The sequence below is a fragment of the Mirounga leonina genome, unplaced genomic scaffold (genome assembly GCF_011800145.1).
Source record: "Mirounga leonina isolate KUSES-001 unplaced genomic scaffold, KU_Mleo_1.0 Mir_168, whole genome shotgun sequence".
NCBI lineage: Eukaryota > Metazoa > Chordata > Mammalia > Carnivora > Phocidae > Mirounga > Mirounga leonina.
In genome coordinates, this window is record NW_023270426.1 from 52099858 (window position 1) to 52115025 (window position 15168).

At 33.8% G+C, this 15168-nt stretch overlaps 1 protein-coding gene across 4 annotated transcripts in view; it reads right to left on the minus strand.

The window, feature by feature from the left end:
• Nucleotides 1–15168, minus strand: part of SSBP2 (single stranded DNA binding protein 2) — a 288641-nt gene that overhangs the window by 96661 nt on the left and 176812 nt on the right. The gene's annotated exons all lie outside the window — the stretch shown is intronic.

Sequence of the window (15168 nt, forward strand, 5' to 3'; positions counted from 1 at the left end):
GATATATTTCTTTTTTTCCTTTTTTTATTATGTTAATCACCATACATCATTAGTTTTTGATGTAGTGTTCCATGATTCATTGTTTCCCACAAACTTTCTGAAATGTCATTTTATTTCTATTTATAACATACAGGAAAATTATTATAGTTTAAACATAGACACTGCCAGTTTTGCCAATAGCTATATAATGGGACCAAATGCTAACTTTACTTAAAACAAACCTAATCCCTAAAACTTAAGGTTAAAAAATATTAGGACATTTCTAACTTAAATAAGAACTCTTACTTAAATAAAATAAAATATAAAACATTTTAATTTTAATACTATGAAGTATACGTTTTTCTGTTTTGGAAAGTTAGAGCCTAGCAATAATCTAAAAATCACTTAACATTATTTCTGGGCATTTGTTTGCATTGATTACACAAGTCCATTTTTAGCAGTATATACTCAACCCCAGGCAACCCCCCTCAGTCACCCTCTTAGAGTCTGGGGAACCAGGATCATTGACTGTTGTGCTACTTTTTAGGCCTGTTTTTAAGTCATAAAAATATTTTATATGTTGCTTTCAAAAAACCTTAATTATCCAAAAAATAGTATTACAACCCCTTTGGCTTCCAAAAGAGGGTCAGACTCAGAAACAGCATTAAAAACAAAATCAAGTAACAAAAACCAAACATCAGTGACGAAGTGGACCCTGGACTCTGACATTGAGAAACATAGAAAGTAATGAAGAGTTGGCAAAATAAATATAGCTGGTGTTTGCCATACAGAAGAAAAAGAGTGTTTAATTGGTTGGTAATTTCTACAAAATGCTAACTTTTTTATATGAAAGCCAAGAAGCATGGGAAATAAAACATTTTTTAGCACCAGTAGCTCCTTCCCTTCTGTTGCCTATTTTAAGTGCAAGAGAAGTGCAGAAGGACGCTGATAAACACAAAAATTGTATCATTTCTAAAGGATACTTTTAGGAGGCAGCCTTTAATTTAGTGGCTAATTTTCAGAATAGCAGCCTTGTCTCAGAAATCCGGTTCCTGGAATTCTGTATTCAGCTTTATTAGCAAAGGTAGATTATAAGAAAAAAGAGCTGATGTAAGAGATTTGTTTTGAGATAATTAAGTTCTAGGCGGTACCTTTACATGTATATGCATCCCAAATACTAGGTGCTCATTAGGTGCCTGGGGCTATTCGAAGATTCACAGATTCCTTCTGGTCATACAAAATTTTGAACTTGGTGTGATTACCCCTCAAAATGATAATTATGAGTTAAGAAAACTTATATAAATAGCATATAAAATTTTTTGTTTAAAACAAAATGAAGATATTTATAACGAACATGTTTAGCATTCATATAAGATCAGCCCTTGAGAAGTATTGTCTTCAAATGAATGTCAGAGGTTGGGTAAGTTATTATTAAAGCAATAAGCCTGCATTATGACCACATGGTCAAACTGTAGGCCTAACCATGAACTTTCCCATTAAACACCCCCCTCCCCACCCACAAACATTTTAGTCACTTAATAATGTAAACTTCGGGGCACCTGGGTGGCTCAGTGGTTGAGCATCTGCCTTTGGCTCAGGTCATGATATCAGGGTCCTGGGATCGAGTCCCGCATCGGGCTCTCTGCTCAGCAGGAAGCCTGTTTCTCCCTCTCCCACTACCCCTGCTTGTGTTCCCTCTCTCGCTGTCTCTCTCTCTCTCTCTGTCAAATGAATAAATAAAATCTTAAAAAAAAAATAATGTAACCTTCAGCAGTATTTCAAAATACCATAGTTTAAAGACAAACACAAGGAAAAGATGTTAGAAATATTAATGTTGTACCCTCTTTCACAAGTTTTTAATCATTATAGATTCTAGTAGATTACCCTAATTTTCCTTCTGACCTTAAAGATGAAAGCCTTTGTCTCCCTTTTTTTACTATTGATTGAGTATAAAAATCCCTGGGCTTCTACTTGTCTGAGAATCTAGGTATTTTAACTGTTTCTACTAGCACCTCGTAAGGGAAATTGAATTATCAGTTACCCCTTGAAAAAAATAATTCCCTCTGTGGTAGACAGAATGGCCCCCCCAAAGATACCCATGCTCTAATGCCCAGGGCCTGTGAATGCAGCAGCTTCTACAAGCTAAGAGCAGCTCTTGGCTGACTCCATCAACCACAAGAAACTGAATTCTATAAACAGTCTACATAAGCTTGAGAGTGGATACTTCCCAGAGGCTCCTGGGTAGAGCTCAGCAGGCCCACACCTTGATTTCAGCCTTTTGAGACCTGGAGTAGAGAAACTAGCCTACTCAACCCAGACTCCTGACCTACAGAACTATGAGATAATAAACTTATGTTGTTTTAAGATGCTAAATTTGTGGCAATTTGCTACATCAGCAATAGAAAAATAATACACCTATCCCCCCAAATAACTATTTCATTTTGAAGAACATTTTTCATGGGGCATCTATAAATTGGGGAACTCTAAAGATCCTTAGAGGTTACTGTACTTGACCTGTTGCACAGTATGTATGTGCTAATGCTACATTTTGATTAAATCAACCTTCCTGATTAAAAATAAACAATAGAACGAAACAGGTGGTTGCCAGAGGGGAGGTGGTTAGGGGGATGGGCAAAATAGGTAAAGGGGATTAAGAGGTACAAAATTCATTAGAAAGTAAGTAAGTCACAGGGTTGAAAAGTACAGCATAGATAATATAGTCAATAATATTGTAATAACTTTGTATGATGACAGATGGCAACTACATTTATCATGGTAAGCACCTAGTAATGTATAGAATTGCTGAATTACCATGCTGTACACCTGAAACAAATATCAAACATTGTATGTCAACCATACTTTGATAATAAATTTCACATATATATATTTATACAACACACACACACACACACACACAAATATTCCCTAGGTTAGGTTTTGTGGTTTTCCTGGGTCTCACAGTTCTTTCAGTGGCTTTGAAGCATGTCCATGTGAATTGGTTTTTTTTCCCTCGCCAGTAGGGAAGCAGAGCAAGGAGAAGAACATCAAAAGCAGTATCTCTTTTGCAGTTATAATTGCCTGCCAGGCTCCAACTCCACCTTCCTCTACTCTACAAAGAAATGGCTCCTTAACTGTTAACTGCAGGTTCCCCCAATCCCATCTAGATTGTCGCCACACTAGCTCTTAGGTAGAGAAAACATAAAGACAACTGAATCCAGAAAGGGTTCACCATGATGCCTGTTCTGACCCTGATGCAAAGTAAACGTGGATCCGGCCTCTATCCTTGTGGCAAAAGGTCCACTTCTTGCTTCCATTTGCAGGGTTTCCAGCTCAGTTTCCATTTAACTAGCAGCTCAATGTCTCAGAGACTAGAACAAAACATTCTGCTGAGTTCTTTCCTCATATTAATTCGAAAAGAGTATGTTCTGCCACTGAACTTCACTTCCACAGCTGAGTCCTCACTATTTGCAGTTGCATTCCCTAGATACAGATAGTTCACCTGCTTAGATCTCCACCCATTATTTCTTGCCACGCACCCCTGGTGCATAGCGTTTGCTACCTGCAGAGCATTTCCATTACTCATTCCATACCAACCTAGTGATGACCACTTGCAGATACCACTATGTGTTGCCTGCTACTAGCCTCCCAGATCTCCCAGGCAGATCTACTAACCTTTCTTGACTTCCTCTCAATGGTCTGCTGTAGGACCTCTCTCAGTTGCTTCCTCTGTCATCCTAAAGGGCCTTGTTTTAGATTCCAAGGCACATGTGTTTTGATCACATGACTACAGAACCTCTATTTTTAAGTCCTTTAAAAAATCTTTGTCACAGTACAGATTACAGTCATGGAGGTACAGCTCTGTATTAATAATATGAATCATTTTAGTTTTTGGTTGTGTGTTTGATTTTTCCAGGAAGAAGGTAATCATTATATACTCATCTTTTAAAAAGTCCTATCACTTGTAAGTCACTTAAAAAGTTTTGCAAAAAGGCATATCTCCTCTGAAATATATTATTGCTTTTGAAATTTACAGCTTTGGTAGGAAGAAATTTGAAGTCAATAATTCTCAGTTTTTCTTTTAATAGCATTGTTGGCATGGACCTGAAACAACATGCATCGAGTATAACAAATTTCCAAAAGTTCTTAAATTTTATCTAGAACAAATAGCTAAATATACTTAAGCAGAATTTTAATAGGTTTAAAAAAATAAGTTTCAAGTTCTTTTATGACATCAGAATATTTTTGGATGATATCCATACTAAGATTAATTTTTAAAACTTCAAACTTTGTCTTCAGTTATTTAAAATATCTCATATTCCCCCAAAGCTCATATGAATGAAAAGAAAACTTGATAGTGATTTGAGGAGAAATACTACTGTTTGGTTTTAAAAGATATGAGTTACTGTTTTCTTAAAAGTGGCATAACAGATGAATTATAAAAAAGTACAAAATGAAAATAAAAGTAAAATATTAAATGGAAATACTTGTTTACATAGGCTCCAAAATGGAAACAGGGGCTAGCTTTTTAAATCTTTTTTTATTAATATAGAATATGCCTCTGCTTAATTCTGGGTTTGAAATTATTTAATTTAATTATTTAATTGCTGCCACAAAGCAAAGCAAAGCAAAACATTACTATATATTAGCACATATAAACATACAGATGAAGGGATACCTGCAAAGGATGCTTTTACATCTGTGTAATGTTTTGGTGGAGAGGTATTCTAAAAAATGTCTTAACAAAGATCCCAAAGATAGTACCTATAAGAATACAGTTAATTAGACTAAAAAATGAGAAATTCAGCAAATAACTGGTACTCTCCATTAGAACAGAGAGGCAAAAGTAAAGACAATCATGCTAGAAAAATGCTTTAAAAATAAAAAAATAGCAATAAATCTCATGAGACATTGGTTGAGACACATTTGGCCAAACCTCATCCACCATTTCTTCTCTCCAACTACCTGCCCTACAGTAATCACTGATGTCCACTGATCTGAAATCTGTAACATATTTAGTCATCAGAGAAAGATGGTTAACTACAGTTTCAACATAAAGAGTTAATGCGACTTTTTTTAAAACAAATATACCAAGTCTTAAGGGGTACTGGGCTCTAGAGAATGGCAACACTCCTCAAAACACCTGGAATTCCTCTTTTGCAACTATCTGCCTTCAGACACTGTACCACATTCTTTTTGGTATTCTTAAGGTAAGAAATCTTTATCTTTAAACAGTCAATTTGCTTTTTGGAAGCAGGCAAAATTCATTTGGTATAGTGTATTGTAATAGTGGATTTTAAAGAAAGATAAAAAGATTTCAAATTAAAAAAAAATATTAACAGGAGAGCCTTTTCATATAAAGTGGCTTGAAATTCAACTACAGGGGCACCTGGGTGGCTCAGTTGGTTAGGCATCTGACTCGATTTTGGCTCAGGTCACGATCTTGGGGTCGTGAGATAGAGCTCCATGTCTGCCTCCACTCTGGGCATGAGGCCTGCTTAAGATTCTCTCCCTCTCGGCATGTGATGTAGTAAGCACTGGGTATTATATAAGATTGATGAATCACTGACATCTACCTCTGAAACTAATAATATATGTTAATTAATTGAATTTAAATTTTAAAAATAAAAAGATTCCCTCCTTCTCCCTTTGCCCCTCTCCCCATCTTGCTCACTCATGTACTCTCTCTGTAAAAACAAAAAAGAAAAAAAAAGAAATTCAATTTCAAAAATTTGATGTCTTTAAAGTGACAACCTGATTGAAATGTTTTAGGTTTTTATTTTTTTATTTATTTTTAAATTTATTTTATATTTTTAAAAGATTTTAAGTAATTTCTACACCCAACATGGGGCTCATACTCACACCCCCTTAGATCAAGAGTCGCACGTTCCACCAACAAAGCCAGCCAGGCACCCCAAGTTTTTATATATTTTTAAATCAAATTTTTACTTCATAATTTTCATTCACGAGTACATTTTTTTAATCCAACAAATACTTGTGCCTACTATACATCTGATATCACACCAAGTAAACCTTATTTTGTTGCCAAGAGTTTATAATCTTAGAGGAGGAAACATAATTATACATATATTTATTTACCAATGTGATAAATGCTAGAATAAAAAATAAAAAGAGAGAAAACGTAATTTGGAGGTACAGAACGTTTCCTAGAAGTAAAACTTAGGCTGAGAAGCTAAAGAAAGAGTTAGTGATAAAAGGGCAAAAAAAAAAAGGCAACAAAACTAAAATATTATAAACTAGAAGAATTAAAAATTGAAGACCCTACAGTGACCAAGAGAGTGACAAGAGTATAAGAAAAAATAAGAAAGGTCAGTATGGCTGAATCACAGTGATTCTAAAGTGTGGCATTAGATGATTTTAACTTTCTCAGAGGATCAATATGAAGATTAAAGAATTGGTTGGGTTTTTTTTTTTTTTTAAGATTTTATTTATTTATTTGTCAGAGAGAGAGAGCACAAGCAAGGGAAAATTGGCAGGCAGAGGGAGAGGGAGAAGCAGGCTTCCCGTGGAGGAGGGAGCCCGATGTGGGGCTCGATCCCAGGACCCCAGGATCATGACCTGAGCTGAAGGCAGATGCTTAACTACTACATCCCTGATTAAAAGGTTTTGAGGAAAAAGCACATGATCATCAGATCTATTGTTTTAAACAGATAAGTGTGGTAGCTCTCTGAGAAAAGGAAATAAAGGGGGCAAGGGAAGATGCCTTCTGAAGTTGCAGAGTGATAGACTGAGCTGCTTGGGCAGCAGTGGAGAAGAAATGTGGATGGATAAAAAATATGCTTCAGGGGCGCCCAGCTGGCTCAGTCGGTCAAGCATGGGACTCTTGATCTTGGGGTTGTGAGTTTGAGTCCCACACTGGGTGTAGAGATTACTTAAAAATAAAATCTTAAAAAAAAAAAAAAGTTTCAAAGTTTAAAACTGCCAGGATTAATGAAGGCAAAACCCAAGTGAGTAAGGAAGAAGGGCAGGTCATGGATGACTTCCAGATTTCCAGCATAAGCATTGCTCCAATGCAGTGAGACTGCTAACACTGAATGCACATCAAGTGTAGAAGAAGGAGTGGAAGAAGGGAAAAGCATAAATTCACTTTAGAATGCATGAAACATTAAAAACGTTTAGTAACAATTCACTTCTTAGTATTTCAGAAAGGAAATTCCACACCCCCTAACTTATCTAACTATCTTACTGACCTTATATTTTAAAACCATTTCTTTTCATTTAAGTCCTTCTTTTCTAGTTTTCCTACATTACAGAGAAAACAACTGACCACACTTTAGGTATGTAATTTTAGCAATATATACCTTCATCAGCAAAAGATGAATAGGAATTTATGGTTTCTGTAACTCTTGTATAAATTCTATTGTAGGACCAACCATCTTATGATGAGATTTTCTCTGTTCAGACTGAAAATACTTAGCCTTAAAGGGCCAGGCCTCTTTTCCTCCTTTGTATATGCAGCATTTAGTAGTGCCTGGAATGTGGTCACTAAAAACTGGCTGGATTGAATCAATGCTATTATGAGGACGTGTTTTGTTTCTGGCTAAAATACATGTTATGTCATTTATAAAATTAGTATCTTAAATCTAGAGTAGCCTGTTTTATGTCACGTAAGCATATCAAGTTCCTAGAAGACAAATTGACAGAAGTCAATGTAGCTGATTCTTGCTTTACTATTTTCTAAATAGGCTTGGATAGTTTTAAAGGACACTAAAGTAGAATAAATTACATAATCTGCATGTGAGCATTCACTGTAGGTGAATCAATAGTGCTATTAAAAAAGAAATGTCAACTTATTTTTAGTATCATTTCATCTGAATAGTAATTTGACTACTGTAAGATGACCACATAATTCATTTTCAAGATCAAATTCTAATATATGGTTGCCAATCACATATAGCCATTAAGTTAACTTCATTTTAAACACCCTTTTTAAATGGAGCCATAAAATAATCATTTCTTTCACTGTGAAATCACTATCAGTGATTATTCAACTAGGTAAGACTAGATGTTTTGTCTAACAAAGTAAAATTTAAGGCAAAAAGCCTTGGAAGATACAAAGGTCTTCACTTAATAATAAAAAGAACAATTTACAACAAGCAAGTTATAATGCATCCTTAATGCACCCAACAGTATAACTTTAAAATACATATAGCAAAACTGACAAAATTTCAAAGAGAAATGGACAAACCCATAACCACAGTGAGAGATTAAGAGATTTCTCAAAAACTCATATATTGAACAGACTAAAAAAAATTAGATTCGGCCACAATTAATAAGTTTGATTTAAAGGACACTTAAAAGACCCAATACCCACAAATAGAATATATACATTTTTTCAAACCCTCTTAGAATATTCATAAAAAATAGATCAAAGTAGGCCATAAAAAAGGCATCAAAAATAGCCAAGAATAGATATTTATGGATTATATTCTTTGAATATAAAGCAATAAAATCAGAAATTAATAAAACTTTTATTTCAAAACTGTATACTTTCAGAAACTAAAAATACATTTTTCTAAATATATAAAATCACAACAGAAAATTATTTAGATTTGAACTACAAAAACCTTCTGTATCAAAATTTGTAAGGTATAGCTAAAGCAGTACTTAGAGAAAGTGCATAGCTTAAATGTGTATATTAGGTGATGGAAAGGCTAGAAAAATTAGATGCTCTGGATGTATGCCTGAACAGTAATAAATGTAGGGAGCTTACTGTTTGTGCTCCATTTGACATTTACAAACAGGGGTACCTGGGTGGCTCAGTCAGTTAAGCAGGGTCCTGGGATTGAGCCCTGCACTGGGCTCCACACTCAGCGGGTAGTCTGCTTGAGGATTCTCTCTCTCCCTCTCCTCTGTCCTTCTACTACTCTCCCCACTCTCTCTCTCAAATAAATCTTTTTAAAAAATAAAATTTACATACATATTATGTTTCTAACTTGGACTTGGCACTTGCCAGATACAGTTGAATGAAGTGGAATATAGATCTATTCTTAAGTTTATTGTTAAACAGAAAAAGAGAGAAATGACTATTTCATACTGTAAGGTAATACATACTATTCAAGTATAATAGAGAATGGTAAAAACATAGCTATGGGGTAAAACCAACCATACTGTGTGGTTTCTAACCTCTGAAATTGCATTAAAGTGAAAAGTAAAGAGAAATATCTTGGAAGGAAACAAATGCCATTTATGTTGGGAGAAAAGTTATCATAAATTGTAGTGCACTGCATTGCCTTGGTAAAAATATGACCTATTCTTCATATGTTTGTGAAAAATTCGGCTGTTTATGCTAAGCAGAGGCATTGTCACCTATCCTCCACACACTAACTCCTGATATAGTTCATGTTAAGTTGATCCCCAGAGTATCCTTATCCCTCTCTGCAATACCCAGCAGACCAGCACCTCACCAAAGACACAGGTTATTCAGAACATAGCATACTGTAAGTTCTATAGGAACTCACACTAAGAGGAAAACAACCTAACATTGGGGTTATCTTCACAAAAGACAGTCTTGGTTGAGCTGAATTTTAGAGAAAAGCTAATATGATGGAAAGGAATAATAATAACAAAAATAATTCGGACTAGAATAAGAACATGGGAAAATGCACAAAGGAAACAATGAATTACAAAGGAACTACAGAAGATAGGAAACTATTTCCTCCTTGGTCATTAGGGGGACTAAGGAATTGTATATATAAGATAAGAACAGGTGCTGGGAATTCTTGAACACCAATACAGATTTTATTCAATGATGATAGGAAGTTATTTTAGGTCTCCAAGATAGGAAACAACTTAATAATAGGATGATATTGATATTTCTCCCACAGTAGAAAGAAGAAGGAAGAACAAGGAAAAATTGAAAGCAGAGATACAAGCATTTAAAATAATTCAGGATTTCAGGCTGGGAAAGTGGATGGCAGAAATAGTGATACAGAGAAATTAAAGCATTTAGAAGAGAACTTAAACAATCCATTCAGGTTTCAGACAATAAAGCAATATGGGTTGAAAAAAAAAACTACCAAAAAACAGAAGAATATGGATCCTATGTGACATTAGTCAGTTGCTGAAACTCTGTGCAATGGTTCCTTCTTTAATAAATGTGTGTAGTAATAGTACTTACCTTTTAGAGTTGTTGGAGGAATACTGAATTAACTTAGATAAAGCAATTAGAATGATGTCTGGCACAAAGTTGGGAGTCAGTAAATATTAGCTATTATTACGATCATTATTTATTTCTAGTTTGAGTTGATATACAAGTAGAGATGTCTGAGAGTCCAGTGGGAAAGCACACAAATAAAACATGGATTAAAAGACAATATAAGAATAAATATTTTTGGTATTTTCCCCACCTCCATCCCATTGCCATTGTCATAATCCAGTCTTTCAGCATCTTTTACAAAAGACTGTTACAACAGTCCCCTGTTTCTCTCACATCTCTTTCCCCTCAGGTCCATATTTTAGGCTGTCACTAACTTTTTATAAGCACAAATGTGCTCATATCACTTCTTTACATAAAAACTAAAATGAATGAAGACATCTCACTTCCTATAGGAGAAAGCCCAGGTTACTCATCATATTGTAATGTATAACTTATTATGATTATTTGAGACATAAGACATGATCATGGATCTAAAGGAGTAAATATAGTATAAAGTGGGAACTAGATACACAAAGTAATAAAAAAAGATATTCATAAGGAGTCCATCCTGGTTATCTGGAAAAGGCTTCTTGGAAATGATTACTCTGGAACTTAGTGTTGAAGTAGTAAGCATTCACCAGGCCAAGAAATGTAATTACAGTGAGGTTATAGTGTGGAAGCTAGATTACAAGATATGAAGAAGGATGGGAATTGTTAAGAAATAGAAGTAGTAGCTACAGACTACTCATTTAAAAGCATTGGCTAAGAAAGAATAGAAATTAAAAAGTAGTTAAAAAGAACAAGGCAGCCAAGTGGAGGTTTTGTTCAGATGGGGAAGGAGTTCAAGATGATAATAATATATGAGAGTAGGGTCTCTAAGAGACAAAGAAATTACATTCAGGGCACAGTCTAAGAAGGGAAGAAAGGCATCTCTTCTGAGACCGCAAGGAAAGATGGGATTATCATCACTTTCTGTTAAAGAAAATAGAAATTAGTTGAGGTGAAAGCAGTCTGTCATGCAGCTCATTCCAGATGGTCTCACTCTTCTCTGTCAAAAAGGATATGAAGTTATCAGCTGTTATTGAGAAGAACTGAAATTGAGAGCATTCAGAAAGGAGGTATTTGAAACAGTTGCTATGAAAAGTAAACTATCAACTAATGAGTGAAGGGTAGTATTGCCAAGTGTATACAGGGCCAAGTTTCTCTTGAGAAAGTACACCTTTAGGACGAAGTCTATTTGATAAAAAGAATGTTCCTTAATACAAGGAAACTAGTGGTAATACAATCAAAGCCAAATCTGAAAGATTAATGGGGAACTTTATAAAGTAGTGCTAATTAATTTTTGCTTTAAATCTACCACCTTCAAACTACAACCTCATTAGTTTAAAATTTTGGTAATTAATTAATCAATGACATAGTTAATTAATTAATTAATTAATAATTTATTAATTAAATAATTAATTAATAAAAATAATTAATTAATTAATCAATGTCAATAGTTGACATCAGCAATAATTTTCTAACTTTGAATATACAAAGTATATTGTAGATATTGTAACCTCTATAGCATCAAAAGGAAAGAAAAAAAGGAAAGGAAAGGAAAGGAAAGGAAAGGAAAGGAAAGGAAAGGAAAGGAAAGGAAAAAAGACAGAAGTATACCTAACAGTGGAGTAGTGGACATAAAGTGAAATATCAAAAATCAAATATTAAAAGATCAGAAAAAAGGTCAAATTAAAGAAAAAGGACAAAGATTAAATGACACAAACAGAAACAATATGTAAGACAACCCCAAAACACAGATCACTACACTAAATATATAAGCAATCAAAACACAGCAATAAAAAGACATAGATTTCAGATAATAAAACAAGATCCAGAACATGCTGCCTCAAGAAACATATTTTATATACAAAGATATATATAAGTTAAATGCAAAGGCATTGAAAAGGACATACCTATAAATATTATCGTAAGAAAGCTGGAGTACCTATATAAATATCAGATGAATTAGACTTCAGGACAAGGAATATCAGAGATAAAGGACAGTTTTATAATAATAAAAGAGCCAATGGATCAAAAAACCAAAACAATCCTAAATGATATGCACCTAATTAATGAGCTTCAAAGTACATGAAACAAAGACTGTCAGAACTGAAGAGAAATAGACAAGTTCACAATTATAGGTAGAGATTTTAACACTTCTCTCTTAATTAATTGATAGAATAAATACATAGAACATCAGTAGGGATATAAAAGACTAGAATAAATCTATAAATTAACTAAATCTAATTGAATTTATAAAACACTAAACAACAATAGCGAAATACACATTCTTTTAATGTGTATTTTTGAAACATTCACCAAAACAGACCACGTGCTGGGCCATAAAACAAGTCTCAATAAATTTTAGAAGACAAAATACAACATATGTTACCTGAACACAATAAAATTAAATTAGTAATTAAAAAGATATTTTAAAAATCTCCATACATTTGGAAATTAAACAATATTCTCCTAAATAATATGACTGAAAGAAGTGATTGCATGCAAAATTAGAAAGGATTTTATACTAAAAAAATATTTTATACTGAATGAAAATAAAAATATATCAAAATTTGTGGGAAGTAGCTAAAGCAGTGCTATAGGGAAAATGTACAGCACTAAATTTTACATAAGAAAAGAAGATTTAAAATCAATAACCAAAACTTCCATGTTAAAAAGCTAGAAAAAGAAGAGAAAATTAATGCTTAAGTAAGCAGAAGGAAGGAGACAATAAAAATAAAAGCAGAAATTAAAAGAGTAGAAAATTGAAAAGAAATATATAACCAGAAAGCATGTTCCTTGAAAATTCAATAAAATTGATAAACCAGACTCAAGAAAAGTTAGAAGATATAAATCACAAGGTGATAGTAATAGCTATCCTATTGATGTGAAAAGAGAATATTATGAATAATTGTATGCCAATGACATTGATAACACAGAAGAAATGAACAAATACCTTGAGAGAAAAAACAATGACCATAGCTAGCCTTAAAAGAAATAGAAAATCTAAATATCTAAATCTAAATCTAAACAAATAAATTGAATTCTTAATAAAAACTTTCCCACCACAAAATTCCTGGCCCGAATAAAACTTTAAAACTCATTTTATGAGGCCTGTATTATTCTGACATCAAAAACAGGCAAAGAAAATACCAGAAAACACAGACCAATCAATATCTCTCATAAGTGTACACATTAATATCTTACCAACATATAAAAAGGATAATAAATATAACTGAGATTTTTTTCCATAAATGCAAGATTGGTTTAATATTTAAAAATTAATACTAACAGAATAAAGTTTAAAAACCAAATATCAATTATAAAAAAGCATTTGCATTTGACAAAATTCAACACCTATTCATAACGAAAAAAGAAACTCTCAGCAAAATAAAAACAGAAAGGAACGTCCTAAATCCAATAAAGTTCTAATATGAAAACCTATAGCCAGAGTCATATTTAATGATGAAAGACTAAATGCTTTCCCCTTAAGGTAAAGAACAAAGCAAATATGTCCATCATTACCATTTCCATTTGACATTTTATAGGCAGTCCTAGCCAGTGCAATAAGGCAAGATAAATAAATTAAAGGCATAGAGATTGTAAAGAAAGAAGTAAAACTCTCTTCATTCACAAAAAATATGATTACATGCGTAGGAATCTTCAAAAAAGTACCTAGAAGTAATAAATGAATTTGCATGATCAAAGGATATAGGACAATATACAAAAATTGATTAAATTCAGTATGCTGTGAACAAATATTGCAAAATAAAATTTTAATAAAATTTCTGCTCCCTTCCCCTAGTCATGGAGCTCCCTCTTCAATGGTCTAGATGTTGTGAGAGAGTAATAAGTCTCTTTGGGACACATGGCTGGGGAAGCCAGGGGTTCACTCACTGACTCTTCCTTTCCCCCAAAGAAGAAATCAGATTCTCTAATTTAGCCCTTAACTGTGCCATGTTGGAGGAGGGATGATGCCAGCAAAAGCAAGCTGTTCCTCTTACCCACTTTACTGTGTCCAAACTTGGTTCCCCGCCCCCCCTCCCCTTCTCCAGTGGAGTACTAGAACTTCTTCTCTGGAAAACTGCACTTCTACAAAGGCTCTCTCATCCAAAGGTGACTACTCAAGTTACTGTTCTGCAGGTGCTCCAGAAACACAGATGAGAGGAGCCAGAATCAGTTCACAGTAGGTTCTGTAGCCAGTACCTATGTCCATTTGCCTATTACCTAATGAACTAGTGGTTGAGGCTCCTCTCAGATCCCTTAGCATATGCTACTAGGTTCCACAACGCCCACAAAGAAATTTTTATTTGTGGATGGATGCCAAATTTTCGTTGCTGAAGGGGTGGAGGGGACAAAAACAAGAATTGTCTTACACTGCCATGATGTTAATATCACTCTCCATGGGCATCCTATATTTTATCTGGCAATCCTAGCCACACTAGATGGATATAGGTAAGAAATGTTTATTGTATTAAGGCTCTGAGATTTTGGATTATTTTTACAACTATTTGCCTACCTTGACTAGTATAAAACATAAAAATATTTTAAGGAATTGTAGCAGAAATAATTAGTAGCAATAACACCAATAATAGTCATAGAATTAATTAGATTTGTGAATGAGGTTTGAAAATATCACTACATAGTTATTGTGGTTAAGCTGATAAAGAACCAAGTATCTCTAACTCTCAGACACAGTATATGAAATAATGGAGATTCAAGAAATTTATTTACGATACTTGTTGAGTACGTATTACATGTGATGTACTCTGGGATATATAATAATAAGACACATTTTGCACTTTCAGGGACACAACAGGGCAGCTTATACAAGTGTTAAAATAACTCTTGTATAATGCAAACAGCAGTACATGACAAATTAGGAGGGAAAACAGTGTTAATACAAAATCTTTAATTGGGATACCATAAAAGGTATTACCAAAGTGTCAAGATGAGAAAAACTGACTTGTACGAAGGCAGAGATATTTTCT